Here is a 17,495-nt window from a genome sequence, read left to right as displayed (position 1 = left end):
CAGAGCAGGTCTGCCGGAGGCGCCTGGCACAGAACACCTAAGCTACGTTTGAAGTTTGAGGAGACAAGACAAGCAAGCAGTCCCAGTCTCTGTGCCTCTGTGCGAGCAGTGCCATGGGCAGATGAGGCTGAGCAACAGCTTTCCATGCTAGCTCTTTCTGCCTGCGAGCTATCTGCAGACGTTTGCATTTTCGGAGCAGGGCTGACGGAGGCGCCCGGCACGGACCACCAAAGCTACGTTTGAAGTTTGAGGGGACAAGACAAGCAAGCAGCCCCAGTCTCTGTGCCTCTGTGCGAGCTTTGCCATGGGCAGATGAGGCTGAGCAACGGCTTTCCAGGCTAGCTCTTTCTGCCTGCCAGCTACCAGAAGACGTTCGCATTTTCGGAGCAGGTCTGCCGGAGGTTCTCGTCACAGACCACCTAAGCTACATTTGATGTTTGAGGGGGCAAGACAAGCAGGCAGCCCCAGTCTCTGTGCCTCTGTGCGAGCAGTGCCAGGGGAAGATGAGGCTGAGCAACAGCTTTCCAGGCTAGCTCTTTCTGCCTGCCAACTACCTGAAGACGTTCGCATTTTCGGAGCAGGGCTGCCGGAGGCGCCCGGCACGGAACACCGAAGAAACGTTTGAAGCTTGAGGGGACAAGACAAGCAAGCAGCCCCAGTCTCTGTGACTCTGTGTGAGCAGTGCCATGGGCAGATGAGGCTAAGCAACAGCTTTCCAGGCTAGCTCTTTCTGCATGCGACCTATCTACAGACGTTCGCATTTTCAGAGCAGGGCTGCCGGACGATCCCGGCACAGACCACCAAAGCTACGTTTGAAGTTTGAGTTGACAAGACAAGCAAGCAGCCCCAGTCTCTGTGACCCTGTGCGAGCAGTGCCATGGGCAGATGAGGCTTAGCAACAACTTTCCAGGCTAGCTCTTTCTGGCTGCCAGCTATCTGCAAACGTTCGCATTTTCGGAGCAGGGCTGCTGGAGGCTCCCGGCAAAGGCCACCTAAGCTACGTTTGAAGTTTGAGGGGACAAGACAAGCAAGCAGCCCCAGTCTCTGTGCCTCTGTGCGAGCAGTGCCATGGGCAGATGAGGCTAAGCAACAGCTTTCCAGGCTAGCTCTTTCTGCCTGTGAACTATCTGCAGACGTTCACATTTTCAGAGCAGTACTGCCAGATTATCCTGGCACGGAATACCAAATTTATGTTTGAGGTTTGAGGGGGCAAGACAAGCAAGCAGCCCCAGTCTCTGTGCCTCTGTGCGAGCAGTGCCATGGGCAGATGAGGCTGAGAAACAGCTTTCCAGGCTAGCTCTTTCTGCATGCGAGCTATCTGCAGACGTTCGCATTTTCAGAGCAGGTCTGCCGGAGGCGCCTGGCACAGAACACCAAAGCTACGTGTGAAGTTTGAGGGGACAAGACAAGCAAGCAGCCCCAGTCTCTGTGCCTCTGTGCGAGCAGTGCCATGGGCAGATGAGGCTGAGCAACGGCTTTCCAGGCTAGCTCTTTCTGCCTGCCAGCTACCAGAAGACGTTCGCATTTTCGGAGCAGGGCTGCCGGAGGTTCTCGTCACGGACAACCTAAGCTACATTTGATGTTTGAGGAGGCAAGACAAGCAGGCAGCCCCAGTCTCTGTGCCTCTGTGCGACCAGTGCCAGGGGCAGATGAGGCTGAGCAACAGCTTTCCAGGCTAGCTCTTTCTGCCTGCCAGCTACCTGAAGACGTTCGCATTTTCGGAGCAGGGCTGCCGGAGGCGCCCGGCACGGAACACCGAAGAAACGTTTGAAGCTTGAGGGGACAAGACAAGCAAGCAGCCCCAGTCTCTGTGCCTCTGTGCGAGCAGTGCCATGGGCAGATGAGGCTAAGCAACAGCTTTCCAGGCTAGCTCTTTCTGCATGCGACCTATCTACAGACGTTCGCATTTTCAGAGCAGGGCTGCCGGACGATCCCGGCACAGACCACCAAAGCTACGTTTGAAGTTTGAGTTGACAAGACAAGCAAGCAACCCCAGTCTCTGTGACCCTGTACGAGCAGTGCCATGGGCAGATGAGGCTTAGCAACAACTTTCCATGCTAGCTCTTTCTGGCTGCCAGCTATCTGCAAACGTTCGCATTTTCGGAGCAGGGCTGCTGGAGGCGCCCGGCAAAGGCCACCTAAGCTACGTTTGAAGTTTGAGGGGACAAGACAAGCAAGCAGCCCCAGTCTCTGTGCCTCTGTGCGAGCAGTGCCATGGGCAGATGAGGCTAAGCAACAGCTTTCCAGGCTAGCTCTTTCTGCCTGCGAGCTATCTGCAGACGTTCGCATTTTTGGAGCAGGGCTGCCGGAGGAGCCTGGCACAGACCACCTAAGCTACGTTTCAAGTTTGAGGGGACAAGACAAGCAAGCAGCCCCAGTCTCTGTGCCTCTGTGCGAGCAGTGCCATGGGCAGATGAGGCTGAGCAACAGCTTTCCAGGCTAGCTCTTTCTAGCTGCGAGCTATCTGCAGACGTTCGCATTTTCGGAGCATGGCTGCCGGAGGCACCTGGCACAGAACACCTAAGCTACGTTTGAGGTTTGAGGGGGCAAGACAAGCAAGCAGCCCCAGTCTCTGTGCCTCTGTGAGAGCAGTGCCAGGGGCAGATGAGGCTGAGCAACAGCTTTCCAGGCTAGCTTTTTCTGCCTGCCAGCTACCTGAAGACGTTCGCATTTTCGGAACAGGGCTGCCGGAGGCGACCGGCACGGACCACCTAAGAAACGTTTGAGGCTTGAGGGGACAAGACAAGCAAGCAGCCCCAGTCTCTGTGCCTCTGTGCGAGCACTGCCATGGGCAGATGATGCTGAGCAACAGCTTTCCAGGCTAGCTCTTTCTGCCTGCGAGCTATCTGCAGACGTTCGCATTTTCAGAGCAGGACTGCCAGAGGATCCCAGCACGGCATACCAAATTTATGTTTGAGGTTTGAGGGGGCAAGACAAGCAAGCAGCCCCAGTCTCTGTGCCTCTGTGCGACCAGTGTCATGGGCATATGAGGCTGAGCAACAGCTTTCCAGGCTAGCTCTTTCTGCATGCGGCCTATCTACAGACGTTCGCATTTTCAGAGCAGGGCTGCCGGAGGATCCCGACACAGACCACCAAAGCTACGTTTGAAGTTTGAGTTGCCAAGACAAGCAAGCAGCCCCAGTCTCTGTGCCTCTGTGCGAGCAGTGCCATGGGCAGATGAGGCTTAGCAACAACTTTCCAGGCTAGCTCTTTCTGGCTGCCAGCTATCTGCAAACGTTCGCATTTTCGGAGCAGGGCTGCTGGAGGCGCCAGGCACAGACCACCTAAGCTACGTTTGAAGTTTGAGGGGACAAGACAAGCAAGCAGCCCCAGTCTCTGTGCCTCTGTGCGAGCAGTGCCATGGGCAGATGAGGCTGAGCAACAGCTTTCCAGGCTAGCTCTTTCTGCCTGCGAGCTATCTGCAGACGTTCGCATTTTTGGAGCAGGGCTGCCGGAGGCGCCTGGCACAGACCACCTAAGCTACATTTGAAGTTTGAGGGGACAAGACAAGCAAGCAGTCCCAGTCTCTGTGCCTCTGTGCGAGCAGTGCCATGGGCAGATGAGGCTGAGCGACAGCTTTCCAGGCTAGCTCTTTCTAACTGCGAGTTATCTGCAGACGTTCGCATTTCCAGAGCAGGACTGCCAGAGGATACCGGCACGGAATACCAAATTTATGTTTGAGGTTTGAGGGGGCAAGACAAGCAAGCAGCCCCAGTCTCTGTGCCTCTGTGCGAGCAGTGCCATGGGCAGATGAGGCTGAGCAACAGCTTTCCATGCTAGCTCTTTCTGCCTGCGAGCTATCTGCAGATGTTTGCATTTTCGGAGCAGGGCTGCCGGAGGCACCCGGCACAGACCACCTAAGCTACGTTTGAAGTTTGTGGGGACAAGACAAGCAAGCAGCCCCAGTCTCTGTGCCTCTGTGCGAGCAGTGCCGTGGGCATTTGAGGCTGAGCAACGGCTTTACAGGCTAGCTCTTTCTGCCTGTGAGCTATCTGCAGACTTTCCAATTTCGGAGCAGGGCTTCCGGAGGTTCTCGTCACGGACCACCTAAGCTACATTTGATGTTTGAGGGGGCAAGACAAGCAGGCAGCCCCAGTCTCTGTGCCTCTGTGCGAGCAGTGCCAGGGGCAGATGAGGCTGAGCAACAGCTTTCCAGGCTAGCTTTTTCTGCCTGCCAGCTACCTGAAGACGTTCGCATTTTCGGAACAGGGCTGCCGGAGGCGCCCGGCACGGACCACCTAAGAAACGTTTGAAGTTTGAGGGGACAAGACAAGCAAGCAGCCCCAGTCTCTGTGCCTCTGTGCGAGCAGTGCCATGGGCAGATGAGGCTGAGCAACAGCTTTCCAGGCTAGCTCTTTCTGCCTGCGAGCTATCTGCAGATGTTCGCATTTTCAGAGCAGGGCTGCCGCAAGCACCCGGCACGGACCACCTAAGCTACGTTTGAAGTTTGAGGGGACAAGACAAGCAAGCAGCCCCAGTCTCTGTGCCTCTGTGCGAACAGTGCCATGGGCAGATGAGGCTGAGCGACAGCTTTCCAGGCTAGCTCTTTCTGCCTGCGAGCTATCTGCAGACGTTCGCATTTTCAGAGCATGACTGCAAGATTATCCCGGCACGGAATACCAAATTTATGTTTGAGGTTTGAGGGGGCAAGACAAGCAAGCAGTCCCAGTCTCTGTGCCTCTGTGCGAGCAGTGCTATGGGCAGATGAGGCTAAGCAACAGCTTTCCAGGCTAGCTCTTTCTGCCTGCGAGCTATCTGCAGACGTTCGCATTTTCGGAGCAGGGCTGCCGGAGGCGCCCGGCACGGACCACCTAAGCTACGTTTGAAGTTTGAGGGGGCAAGACAAGCAAGCAGCCCCAGTCTCTGTGCCTCTGTGCGAGCAGTGCCATGGGCAGATGAGGCTAAGCAACAGCTTTCCAGGCTAGCTCTTTCTGCCTGCGAGCTACCTGAAGACGTTCGCATTTTCGGAACAGGGCTGCCGGAGGCGACCGGCACGGACCACCTAAGAAACGTTTGAGGCTTGAGGGGACAAGACAAGCAAGCAGCCCCAGTCTCTGTGCCTCTGTGCGAGCACTGCCATGGGCAGATGATGCTGAGCAACAGCTTTCCAGGCTAGCTCTTTCTGCCTGCGAGCTATCTGCAGACGTTCGCATTTTCAGAGCAGGACTGCCAGAGGATCCCAGCACGGCATACCAAATTTATGTTTGAGGTTTGAGGGGGCAAGACAAGCAAGCAGCCCCAGTCTCTGTGCCTCTGTGCGACCAGTGTCATGGGCATATGAGGCTGAGCAACAGCTTTCCAGGCTAGCTCTTTCTGCATGCGGCCTATCTACAGACGTTTGCATTTTCAGAGCAGGGCTGCCGGAGGATCCCGACACAGACCACCAAAGCTACGTTTGAAGTTTGAGTTGCCAAGACAAGCAAGCAGCCCCAGTCTCTGTGCCTCTGTGCGAGCAGTGCCATGGGCAGATGAGGCTTAGCAACAACTTTCCAGGCTAGCTCTTTCTGGCTGCCAGCTATCTGCAAACGTTCGCATTTTCGGAGCAGGGCTGCTGGAGGCGCCAGGCACAGACCACCTAAGCTACGTTTGAAGTTTGAGGGGACAAGACAAGCAAGCAGCCCCAGTCTCTGTGCCTCTGTGCGAGCAGTGCCATGGGCAGATGAGGCTGAGCAACAGCTTTCCAGGCTAGCTCTTTCTGCCTGCGAGCTATCTGCAGACGTTCGCATTTTTGGAGCAGGGCTGCCGGAGGCGCCTGGCACAGACCACCTAAGCTACATTTGAAGTTTGAGGGGACAAGACAAGCAAGCAGTCCCAGTCTCTGTGCCTCTGTGCGAGCAGTGCCATGGGCAGATGAGGCTGAGCGACAGCTTTCCAGGCTAGCTCTTTCTAACTGCGAGTTATCTGCAGACGTTCGCATTTCCAGAGCAGGACTGCCAGAGGATACCGGCACGGAATACCAAATTTATGTTTGAGGTTTGAGGGGGCAAGACAAGCAAGCAGCCCCAGTCTCTGTGCCTCTGTGCGAGCAGTGCCATGGGCAGATGAGGCTGAGCAACAGCTTTCCATGCTAGCTCTTTCTGCCTGCGAGCTATCTGCAGATGTTTGCATTTTCGGAGCAGGGCTGCCGGAGGCACCCGGCACAGACCACCTAAGCTACGTTTGAAGTTTGTGGGGACAAGACAAGCAAGCAGCCCCAGTCTCTGTGCCTCTGTGCGAGCAGTGCCGTGGGCATATGAGGCTGAGCAACGGCTTTACAGGCTAGCTCTTTCTGCCTGTGAGCTATCTGCAGACTTTCCAATTTCGGAGCAGGGCTTCCGGAGGTTCTCGTCACGGACCACCTAAGCTACATTTGATGTTTGAGGGGGCAAGACAAGCAGGCAGCCCCAGTCTCTGTGCCTCTGTGCGAGCAGTGCCAGGGGCAGATGAGGCTGAGCAACAGCTTTCCAGGCTAGCTTTTTCTGCCTGCCAGCTACCTGAAGACGTTCGCATTTTCGGAACAGGGCTGCCGGAGGCGCCCGGCACGGACCACCTAAGAAACGTTTGAAGTTTGAGGGGACAAGACAAGCAAGCAGCCCCAGTCTCTGTGCCTCTGTGCGAGCAGTGCCATGGGCAGATGAGGCTGAGCAACAGCTTTCCAGGCTAGCTCTTTCTGCCTGCGAGCTATCTGCAGATGTTCGCATTTTCAGAGCAGGGCTGCCGCAAGCACCCGGCACGGACCACCTAAGCTACGTTTGAAGTTTGAGGGGACAAGACAAGCAAGCAGCCCCAGTCTCTGTGCCTCTGTGCGAACAGTGCCATGGGCAGATGAGGCTGAGCGACAGCTTTCCAGGCTAGCTCTTTCTGCCTGCGAGCTATCTGCAGACGTTCGCATTTTCAGAGCATGACTGCAAGATTATCCCGGCACGGAATACCAAATTTATGTTTGAGGTTTGAGGGGGCAAGACAAGCAAGCAGTCCCAGTCTCTGTGCCTCTGTGCGAGCAGTGCTATGGGCAGATGAGGCTAAGCAACAGCTTTCCAGGCTAGCTCTTTCTGCCTGCGAGCTATCTGCAGACGTTCGCATTTTCGGAGCAGGGCTGCCGGAGGCGCCCGGCACGGACCACCTAAGCTACGTTTGAAGTTTGAGGGGGCAAGACAAGCAAGCAGCCCCAGTCTCTGTGCCTCTGTGCGAGCAGTGCCATGGGCAGATGAGGCTAAGCAACAGCTTTCCAGGCTAGCTCTTTCTGCCTGCGAGCTATCTGCAGACGTTTGCATTTTCGGAGCAGGGCTGCCGGAGGCGCCCGGCACGGACCACCTAAGCTACGTTTGAAGTTTGAGGGGGCAAGACAAGCAAGCAGCCCCAGTCTCTGTGCCTCTGTGAGAGCAGTGCCAGGGGCAGATGAGGCTGAGCAACAGCTTTCCAGGCTAGCTTTTTCTGCCTGCCAGCTACCTGAAGACGTTCGCATTTTCGGAACAGGGCTGCTGGAGGCGCCCGGCACGGACCACCTAAGAAACGTTTGAAGCTTGAGGGGCAAGACAAGCAAGCAGCCCCAGTCTCTGTGCCTCTGTGCGAGCACTGCCATGGGCAGATGAGGCTGAGCAACAGCTTTCCAGGCAAGCTCTTTCTGCCTGCGAGCTATCTGCAGACGTTCGCATTTTCAGAGCAGGACTGCCAGAGGATCCCGGCACGGAATACCAAATTTATGTTTGAGGTTTGAGGGGGCAAGACAAGCAAGCAGCCCCAGTCTCTGTGCCTCTGTGCGAGCAGTGTCATGGGCATATGAGGCTGAGCAACAGTTTTCCAGGCTAGCTCTTTCTGCATGCGGCCTATCTACAGACGTTCGCATTTTCAGAGCAGGGCTGCCGGAGGATCCCGACACAGACCACCAAAGCTACGTTTGAAGTTTGAGTTGACAAGACAAGCAAGCAGCCCCAGTCTCTGTGACTCTGTGCGAGCAGTGCCATGGGCAGATGAGGCTTAGCAACAACTTTCCAGGCTAGCTCTTTCTGGCTGCCAGCTATCTGCAAACGTTCGCATTTTCGGAGCAGGGCTGCTGGAGGCGCCCGGCACAGACCACCTAAGCTACGTTTGAAGTTTGAGGGGACAAGACAAGCAAGCAGCCCCAGTCTCTGTGCCTCTGTGCGAGCAGTGCCATGGGCAGATGAGGCTGAGCAACAGCATTCCAGGCTAGCTCTTTCTGCCTGCGAGCTATCTGCAGACGTTCGCATTTTTGGATCAGGGCTGCCGGAGGCGCCTGGCACAGACCACCTAAGCTACGTTTGAAGTTTGAGGGGACAAGACAAGCAAACAGTACCAGTCTCTGTGCCTCTGTGCGAGCAGTGCCATGGGCAGATGAGGCTGAGCGACAGCTTTCCAGGCTAGCTCTTTCTAGCTGCGAGTTATCTGCAGACGTTCGCATTTTCGGAGCAGGGCTCCCAGAGGCACCCAGCACAGACCACATAAGCTATGTTTGAAGTTTGAGGGGACAAGACAAGCAAGCAGCCCCAGTCTCTGTGCCTCTGTGAGAGCAGTGCCAGGGGCAGATGAGGCTGAGCAACAGCTTTCCAGGCTAGCTTTTTCTGCCTGCCAGCTACCTGAAGACGTTCGCATTTTCGGAACAGGGCTGCCGGAGGCGACCGGCACGGACCACCTAAGAAACGTTTGAAGCTTGAGGGGAGAAGACAAGCAAGCAGCCCCAGTCTCTGTGCCTCTGTGCGAGCACTGCCATGGGCAGATGAGGCTGAGCAACAGCTTTCCAGGCTAGCTCTTTCTGCCTGCGAGCTATCTGCAGACGTTCGCATTTTCAGAGCAGGACTGCCAGAGGATCCCAGCACGGCATACCAAATTTATGTTTGAGGTTTGAGGGGGCAAGACAAGCAAGCAGCCCCAGTCTCTGTGCCTCTGTGCAAGCAGTGTCATGGGCATATGAGGCTGAGCAACAGCTTTCCAGGCTAGCTCTTTCTGCATGCGGCCTATCTACAGACGTTCGCATTTTCAGAGCAGGGCTGCCGGAGGATCCCGACACAGACCACCAAAGCTACGTTTGAAGTTTGAGTTGCCAAGACAAGCAAGCAGCCCCAGTCTCTGTGACTCTGTGCGAGCAGTGCCATGGGCAGATGAGGCTTAGCAACAACTTTCCAGGCTAGCTCTTTCTGGCTGCCAGCTATCTGCAAACGTTCGCATTTTCGGAGCAGGGCTTCCGGAGGTTCTCGTCACGGACCACCTAAGCTACATTTGATGTTTGAGGGGGCAAGACAAGCAGGCAGCCCCAGTCTCTGTGCCTCTGTGCGAGCAGTGCCAGGGGCAGATGAGGCTGAGCAACAGCTTTCCAGGCTAGCTTTTTCTGCCTGCCAGCTACCTGAAGACGTTCGCATTTTCGGAACAGGGCTGCCGGAGGCGCCCGGCACGGACCACCTAAGCTACGTTTGAAGTTTGAGGGAGCAAGACAAGCAAGCAGCCCCAGTCTCTGTGCCTCTGTGCGAGAAGTGCCATGGGCAGATGAGGCTAAGCAACAGCTTTCCAGGCTAGCTCTTTCTGCCTGCGAGCTATCTGCAGACGTTTGCATTTTCGGAGCAGGGCTGCCGGAGGCGCCCGGCACGGACCACCTAAGCTACGTTTGAAGTTTGAGGGGGCAAGACAAGCAAGCAGCCCCAGTCTCTGTGCCTCTGTGCAAGCAGTGCCAGGGGCAGATGAGGCTGAGCAACAGCTTTCCAGGCTAGCTCTTTCTGGCTGCCAGCTACCTGAAGACGTTCGCATTTTCGGAGCAGGGCTGCCGGAGGCGCCCGGCACGGACCACCTAAGAAACGTTTGAAGCTTGAGGGGACAAGACAAGCAAGCAGCCCCAGTCTCTGTGCCTCTGTGCGAGCAGTGCCATGGGCAGATGAGGCTGAGCAACAGCTTTCTAGGCAAGCTCTTTCTGCCTGCGAGCTATCTGCAGACGTTCGCATTTTCAGAGCAGGACTGCCAGAGGATCCCGGCACGGAATACCAAATTTATGTTTGAGGTTTGAGGGGGCAAGACAAGCAAGCAGCCCCAGTCTCTGTGCCTCTGTGCGAGCAGTGTCATGGGCATATGAGGCTGAACAACAGTTTTCCAGGCTAGCTCTTTCTGCATGCGGCCTATCTACAGACGTTCGCATTTTCAGAGCAGGGCTGCCGGAGGATCCCGACACAGACCACCAAAGCTACGTTTGAAGTTTGAGTTGACAAGACAAGCAAGCAGCCCCAGTCTCTGTGACTCTGTGCGAGCAGTGCCATGGGCAGATGAGGCTTAGCAACAACTTTCCAGGCTAGCTCTTTCTGGCTGCCAGCTATCTGCAAACGTTCGCATTTTCGGAGCAGGGCTGCTGGAGGCGCCCGGCACAGACCACCTAAGCTACGTTTGAAGTTTGAGGGACAAGACAAGCAAGCAGCCCCAGTCTCTGTGCCTCTGTGCGAGCAGTGCCATGGGCAGATGAGGCTGAGCAACAGCTTTCCAGGCTAGCTCTTTCTGCCTGCGAGCTATCTGCAGACGTTCGCATTTTTGGATCAGGGCTGCCGGAGGCGCCTGGCACAGACCACCTAAGCTACGTTTGAAGTTTGAGGGGACAAGACAAGCAAGCAGTCCCAGTCTCTGTGCCTCTGTGCGAGCAGTGCCATGGGCAGATGAGGCTGAGCGACAGCTTTCCAGGCTAGCTCTTTCTAGCTGCGAGTTATCTGCAGACGTTCGCATTTTCGGAGCAGGGCTCCCAGAGGCACCCAGCACAGACCACCTAAGCTATGTTTGAAGTTTGAGGGGACAAGACAAGCAAGCAGCCCCAGTCTCTGTGCCTCTGTGAGAGCAGTGCCAGGGGCAGATGAGGCTGAGCAACAGCTTTCCAGGCTAGCTTTTTCTGCCTGCCAGCTACCTGAAGACGTTCGCATTTTCGGAAAAGGGCTGCCGGAGGCGACCGGCACGGACCACCTAAGAAACGTTTGAAGCTTGAGGGGACAAGACAAGCAAGCAGCCCCAGTCTCTGTGCCTCTGTGCGAGCACTGCCATGGGCAGATGAGGCTGAGCAACAGCTTTCCAGGCTAGCTCTTTCTGCCTGCGAGCTATCTGCAGACGTTCGCATTTTCAGAGCAGGACTGCCAGAGGATCCCAGCACGGCATACCAAATTTATGTTTGAGGTTTGAGGGGGCAAGACAAGCAAGCAGCCCCAGTCTCTGTGCCTCTGTGCGAGCAGTGTCATGGGCATATGAGGCTGAGCAACAGCTTTCCAGGCTAGCTCTTTCTGCATGCGGCCTATCTACAGACGTTCGCATTTTCAGAGCAGGGCTGCCGGAGGATCCCGACACAGACCACCAAAGCTACGTTTGAAGTTTGAGTTGCCAAGACAAGCAAGCAGCCCCAGTCTCTGTGACTCTGTGCGAGCAGTGCCATGGGCAGATGAGGCTTAGCAACAACTTTCCAGGCTAGCTCTTTCTGGCTGCCAGCTATCTGCAAACGTTCGCATTTTCGGAGCAGGGCTGCTGGAGGCGCCAGGCACAGACCACCTAAGCTACGTTTGAAGTTTGAGGGGACAAGACAAGCAAGCAGCCCCAGTCTCTGTGCCTCTGTGCGAGCAGTGCCATGGGCAGATGAGGCTGAGCAACAGCTTTCCAGGCTAGCTCTTTCTGCCTGCGAGCTATCTGCAGACGTTTGCATTTTTGGAGCAGGGCTGCCGGAGGCGCCTGGCACAGACCACCTAAGCTACGTTTGAAGTTTGAGGGGACAAGACAAGCAAGCAGTCCCAGTCTCTGTGCCTCTGTGCGAGAAGTGCCATGGGCAGATGAGGCTGAGCAACAGCTTTTCAGGCTAGCTCTTTCTAGCTGCGAGTTATCTATAGACGTTCGCATTTCCAGAGCAGGACTGCCAGAGGATCCCGGCACGGAATACCAAATTTATGTTTGAGGTTTGAGGGGGCAAGACAAGCAAGCAGCCCCAGTCTCTGTGCCTCTGTGCGAGCAGTGCCATGGGCAGATGAGGCTGAGCAACAGCTTTCCAGGCTAGCTCTTTCTGCCTGCGAGCTATCTGCAGACGTTTGCATTTTCGGAGCAGGGCTGCCGGAGGCACCCGGCACAGACCACCTAAGCTACGTTTGAAGTTTGTGGGGACAAGACAAGCAAGCAGCCCCAGTCTCTGTGCCTCTGTGCGAGCACTGCCATGGGCAGATGAGGCTGAGCAACAGCTTTCCAGGCTAGCTCTTTCTGCCTGCGAGCTATCTGCAGACGTTCGCATTTTCAGAGCAGGACTGCCAGAGGATCCCAGCACGGCATACCAAATTTATGTTTGAGGTTTGAGGGGGCAAGACAAGCAAGCAGCCCCAGTCTCTGTGCCTCTGTGCGAGCAGTGTCATGGGCATATGAGGCTGAGCAACAGCTTTCCAGGCTAGCTCTTTCTGCATGCGGCCTATCTACAGACGTTCGCATTTTCAGAGCAGGGCTGCCGGAGGATCCCGACACAGACCACCAAAGCTACGTTTGAAGTTTGAGTTGCCAAGACAAGCAAGCAGACCCAGTCTCTGTGACTCTGTGCGAGCAGTGCCATGGGCAGATGAGGCTTAGCAACAACTTTCCAGGCTAGCTCTTTCTGGCTGCCAGCTATCTGCAAACGTTCGCATTTTCGGAGCAGGGCTGCTGGAGGCGCCAGGCACAGACCACCTAAGCTACGTTTGAAGTTTGAGGGGACAAGACAAGCAAGCAGCCCCAGTCTCTGTGCCTCTGTGCGAGCAGTGCCATGGGCAGATGAGGCTAAGCAACAGCTTTCCAGGCTAGCTCTTTCTGCCTGCGAGCTATGTGCAGACGTTCGCATTTTTGGAGCAGGGCTGCCGGAGGAGCCTGGCACAGACCACCTAAGCTACGTTTCAAGTTTGAGGGGACAAGACAAGCAAGCAGCCCCAGTCTCTGTGCCTCTGTGCGAGCAGTGCCATGGGCAGATGAGGCTGAGCAACAGCTTTCCAGGCTAGCTCTTTCTAGCTGCGAGCTATCTGCAGACGTTCGCATTTTCGGAGCATGGCAGCCGGAGGCACCTGGCACAGAACACCTAAGCTACGTTTGAAGTTTGAGGGGACAAGACAAGCAAGCAGCCCCAGTCTCTGTGCCTCTGTGCGAGCAGTGCCATGGGCAGATGAGGCTGAGCAACAGCTTTCCAGGCTAGCTCTTTCTGCCTGCGAGCTATCTGCAGACGTTCGCATTTTCGGAGCAGGGCTGCCGAAGGCGCCCGGCACGGACCACCTAAGCTACGTTTGAGGTTTGAGGGGGCAAGACAAGCAAGCAGCCCCAGTCTCTGTGCCTCTGTGAGAGCAGTGCCAGGGGCAGATGAGGCTGAGCAACAGCTTTCCAGGCTAGCTTTTTCTGCCTGCCAGCTACCTGAAGACGTTCGCATTTTCGGAACAGGGCTGCCGGAGGCGACCGGCACGGACCACCTAAGAAACGTTTGAGGCTTGAGGGGACAAGACAAGCAAGCAGCCCCAGTCTCTGTGCCTCTGTGCGAGCACTGCCATGGGCAGATGATGCTGAGCAACAGCTTTCCAGGCTAGCTCTTTCTGCCTGCGAGCTATCTGCAGACGTTCGCATTTTCAGAGCAGGACTGCCAGAGGATCCCAGCACGGCATACCAAATTTATGTTTGAGGTTTGAGGGGGCAAGACAAGCAAGCAGCCCCAGTCTCTGTGCCTCTGTGCGAGCAGTGTCATGGGCATATGAGGCTGAGCAACAGCTTTCCAGGCTAGCTCTTTCTGCATGCGGCCTATCTACAGACGTTCGCATTTTCAGAGCAGGGCTGCCGGAGGATCCCGACACAGACCACCAAAGCTACGTTTGAAGTTTGAGTTGACAAGACAAGCAAGCAGCCCCACTCTCTGTGACTCTGTGCGAGCAGTGCCATGGGCAGATGAGGCTTAGCAACAACTTTCCAGGCTAGCTCTTTCTGGCTGCCAGCTATCTGCAAACGTTCGCATTTTCGGAGCAGGGCTGCTGGAGGCGCCAGGCACAGACCACCTAAGCTACGTTTGAAGTTTGAGGGACAAGACAAGCAAGCAGCCCCAGTCTCTGTGCCTCTGTGCGAGCAGTGCCATGGGCAGATGAGGCTGAGCAACAGCTTTCCAGGCTAGCTCTTTCTGCCTGCGAGCTATCTGCAGACGTTCGCATTTTTGGATCAGGGCTGCCGGAGGCGCCTGGCACAGACCACCTAAGCTACGTTTGAAGTTTGAGGGGACAAGACAAGCAAGCAGTCCCAGTCTCTGTGCCTCTGTGCGAGCAGTGCCATGGGCAGATGAGGCTGAGCGACAGCTTTCCAGGCTAGCTCTTTCTAGCTGCGAGTTATCTGCAGACGTTCGCATTTTCGGAGCAGGGCTCCCAGAGGCACCCAGCACAGACCACATAAGCTATGTTTGAAGTTTGAGGGGACAAGACAAGCAAGCAGCCCCAGTCTCTGTGCCTCTGTGAGAGCAGTGCCAGGGGCAGATGAGGCTGAGCAACAGTTTTCCAGGCTAGCTTTTTCTGCCTGCCAGCTACCTGAAGACGTTCGCATTTTCGGAACAGGGCTGCCGGAGGCGACCGGCACGGACCACCTAAGAAACGTTTGAAGCTTGAGGGGACAAGACAAGCAAGCAGCCCCAGTCTCTGTGCCTCTGTGCGAGCAGTGCCATGGGCAGATGAGGCTGAGCAACAGCTTTCCAGGCTAGCTCTTTCTGCCTGCGAGCTATCTGCAGACGTTTGCATTTTTGGAGCAGGTCTGCCGGAGGCGCCTGGCACAGACCACCTAAGCTACGTTTGAAGTTTGAGGGGACAAGACAAGCAAGCAGTCCCAGTCTCTGTGCCTCTGTGCGAGAAGTGCCATGGGCAGATGAGGCTGAGCGACAGGTTTTCAGGCTAGCTCTTTCTAGCTGCAAGTTATCTATAGACGTTCGCATTTCCAGAGCAGGACTGCCAGAGGATCCCGGCACGGAATACCAAATTTATGTTTGAGGTTTGAGGGGGCAAGACAAGCAAGCAGCCCCAGTCTCTGTGCCTCTGTGCGAGCAGTGCCATGGGCAGATGAGGCTGAGCAACAGCTTTCCAGGCTAGCTCTTTCTGCCTGCGAGCTATCTGCAGACGTTTGCATTTTCGGAGCAGGGCTGCCGGAGGCACCCGGCACAGACCACCTAAGCTACGTTTGAAGTTTGAGGGGACAAGACAAGCAAGCAGCCCCAGTCTCTGTGCCTCTGTGCGAGCAGTGCCATGGGCATATGAGACTGAGCAACGGCTTTACAGGCTAGCTCTTTCTGCCTGTGAGCTATCTGCAGACTTTCCAATTTCGGAGCAGGGCTTCCGGAGGTTCTCGTCACGGACCACCTAAGCTACATTTGATGTTTGAGGGGGCAAGACAAGCAGGCAGCCCCAGTCTCTGTGCCTCTGTGCGAGCAGTGTCATGGGCATATGAGGCTGAACAACAGTTTTCCAGGCTAGCTCTTTCTGCATGCGGCCTATCTACAGACGTTCGCATTTTCAGAGCAGGGCTGCCGGAGGATCCCGACACAGACCACCAAAGCTACGTTTGAAGTTTGAGTTGACAAGACAAGCAAGCAGTCCCAGTCTCTGTGACTCTGTGCGAGCAGTGCCATGGGCAGATGAGGCTTAGCAACAACTTTCCAGGCTAGCTCTTTCTGGCTGCCAGCTATCTGCAAACGTTCACATTTTCGGAGCAGGGCTGCTGGAGGCGCCCGGCACAGACCACCTAAGCTACGTTTGAAGTTTGAGGGGACAAGACAAGCAAGCAGCCCCAGTCTCTGTGCCTCTGTGCGAGCAGTGCCATGGGCAGATGAGGCTGAGCAACAGCTTTCCAGGCTAGCTCTTTCTGCCTGCGAGCTATCTGCAGACGTTCGCATTTTTGGATCAGGGCTGCCGGAGGCGCCTGGCACAGACCACCTAAGCTACGTTTGAAGTTTGAGGGGACAAGACAAGCAAGCAGTCCCAGTCTCTGTGCCTCTGTGCGAGCAGTGCCATGGGCATATGAGGCTGAGCGACAGCTTTCCAGGCTAGCTCTTTCTAGCTGCGAGTTATCTGCAGACGTTCGCATTTTCGGAGCAGGGCTCCCAGAGGCACTCAGCACAGACCACCTAAGCTATGTTTGAAGTTTGAGGGGACAAGACAAGCAAGCAGCCCCAGTCTCTGTGCCTCTGTGAGAGCAGTGCCAGGGGCAGATGAGGCTGAGCAACAGCTTTCCCGGCTAGCTTTTTCTGCCTGCCAGCTACCTGAAGACGTTCGCATTTTCGGAACAGGGCTGCCGGAGGCGACCGGCACGGACCACCTAAGAAACGTTTGAAGCTTGAGGGGACAAGACAAGCAAGCAGCCCCAGTCTCTGTGCCTCTGTGCGAGCACTGCCATGGGCAGATGAGGCTGAGCAACAGCTTTCCAGGCTAGCTCTTTCTGCCTGCGAGCTATCTGCAGACGTTCGCATTTTCAGAGCAGGACTGCCAGAGGATCCCAGCACGGCATACCAAATTTATGTTTGAGGTTTGAGGGGGCAAGACAAGCAAGCAGCCCCAGTCTCTGTGCCTCTGTGCGAGCAGTGTCATGGGCATATGAGGCTGAGCAACAGCTTTCCAGGCTAGCTCTTTCTGCATGCGGCCTATCTACAGACGTTCGCATTTTCAGAGCAGGGCTGCCGGAGGATCCCGACACAGACCACCAAAGCTACGTTTGAAGTTTGAGTTGCCAAGACAAGCAAGCAGCCCCAGTCTCTGTGACTCTGTGCGAGCAGTGCCATGGGCAGATGAGGCTTAGCAACAACTTTCCAGGCTAGCTCTTTCTGGCTGCCAGCTATCTGCAAACGTTCGCATTTTCGGAGCAGGGCTGCTGGAGGCGCCAGGCACAGACCACCTAAGCTACGTTTGAAGTTTGAGGGGACAAGACAAGCAAGCAGCCCCAGTCTCTGTGCCTCTGTGCGAGCAGTGCCATGGGCAGATGAGGCTGAGCAACAGCTTTCCAGGCTAGCTCTTTCTGCCTGCGAGCTATCTGCAGACGTTTGCATTTTTGGAGCAGGTCTGCCGGAGGCGCCTGGCACAGACCACCTAAGCTACGTTTGAAGTTTGAGGGGACAAGACAAGCAAGCAGTCCCAGTCTCTGTGCCTCTGTGCGAGAAGTGCCATGGGCAGATGAGGCTGAGCAACAGCTTTCCAGGCTAGCTCTTTCTGCCTGCGAGCTATCTGCAGACGTTCGCATTTTCAGAGCAGGACTGCCAGAGGATCCCAGCACGGCATACCAAATTTATCTTTGAGGTTTGAGGGGGCAAGACAAGCAAGCAGCCCCAGTCTCTGTGCCTCTGTGCGAGCAGTGTCATGGGCATATGAGGCTGAGCAACAGCTTTCCAGGCTAGCTCTTTCTGCATGCGGCCTATCTACAGACGTTCGCATTTTCAGAGCAGGGCTGCCGGAGGATCCCGACACAGACCACCAAAGCTACGTTTGAAGTTTGAGTTGACAAGACAAGCAAGCAGCCCCAGTCTCTGTGCCTCTGTGCGAGCAGTGCCATGGGCA

Source organism: Opisthocomus hoazin, chromosome 13 (assembly GCF_030867145.1).
Source record: "Opisthocomus hoazin isolate bOpiHoa1 chromosome 13, bOpiHoa1.hap1, whole genome shotgun sequence".
NCBI classification, from domain to species: domain Eukaryota; kingdom Metazoa; phylum Chordata; class Aves; order Opisthocomiformes; family Opisthocomidae; genus Opisthocomus; species Opisthocomus hoazin.
Note: the sequence above shows the minus strand (reverse complement) of the source record.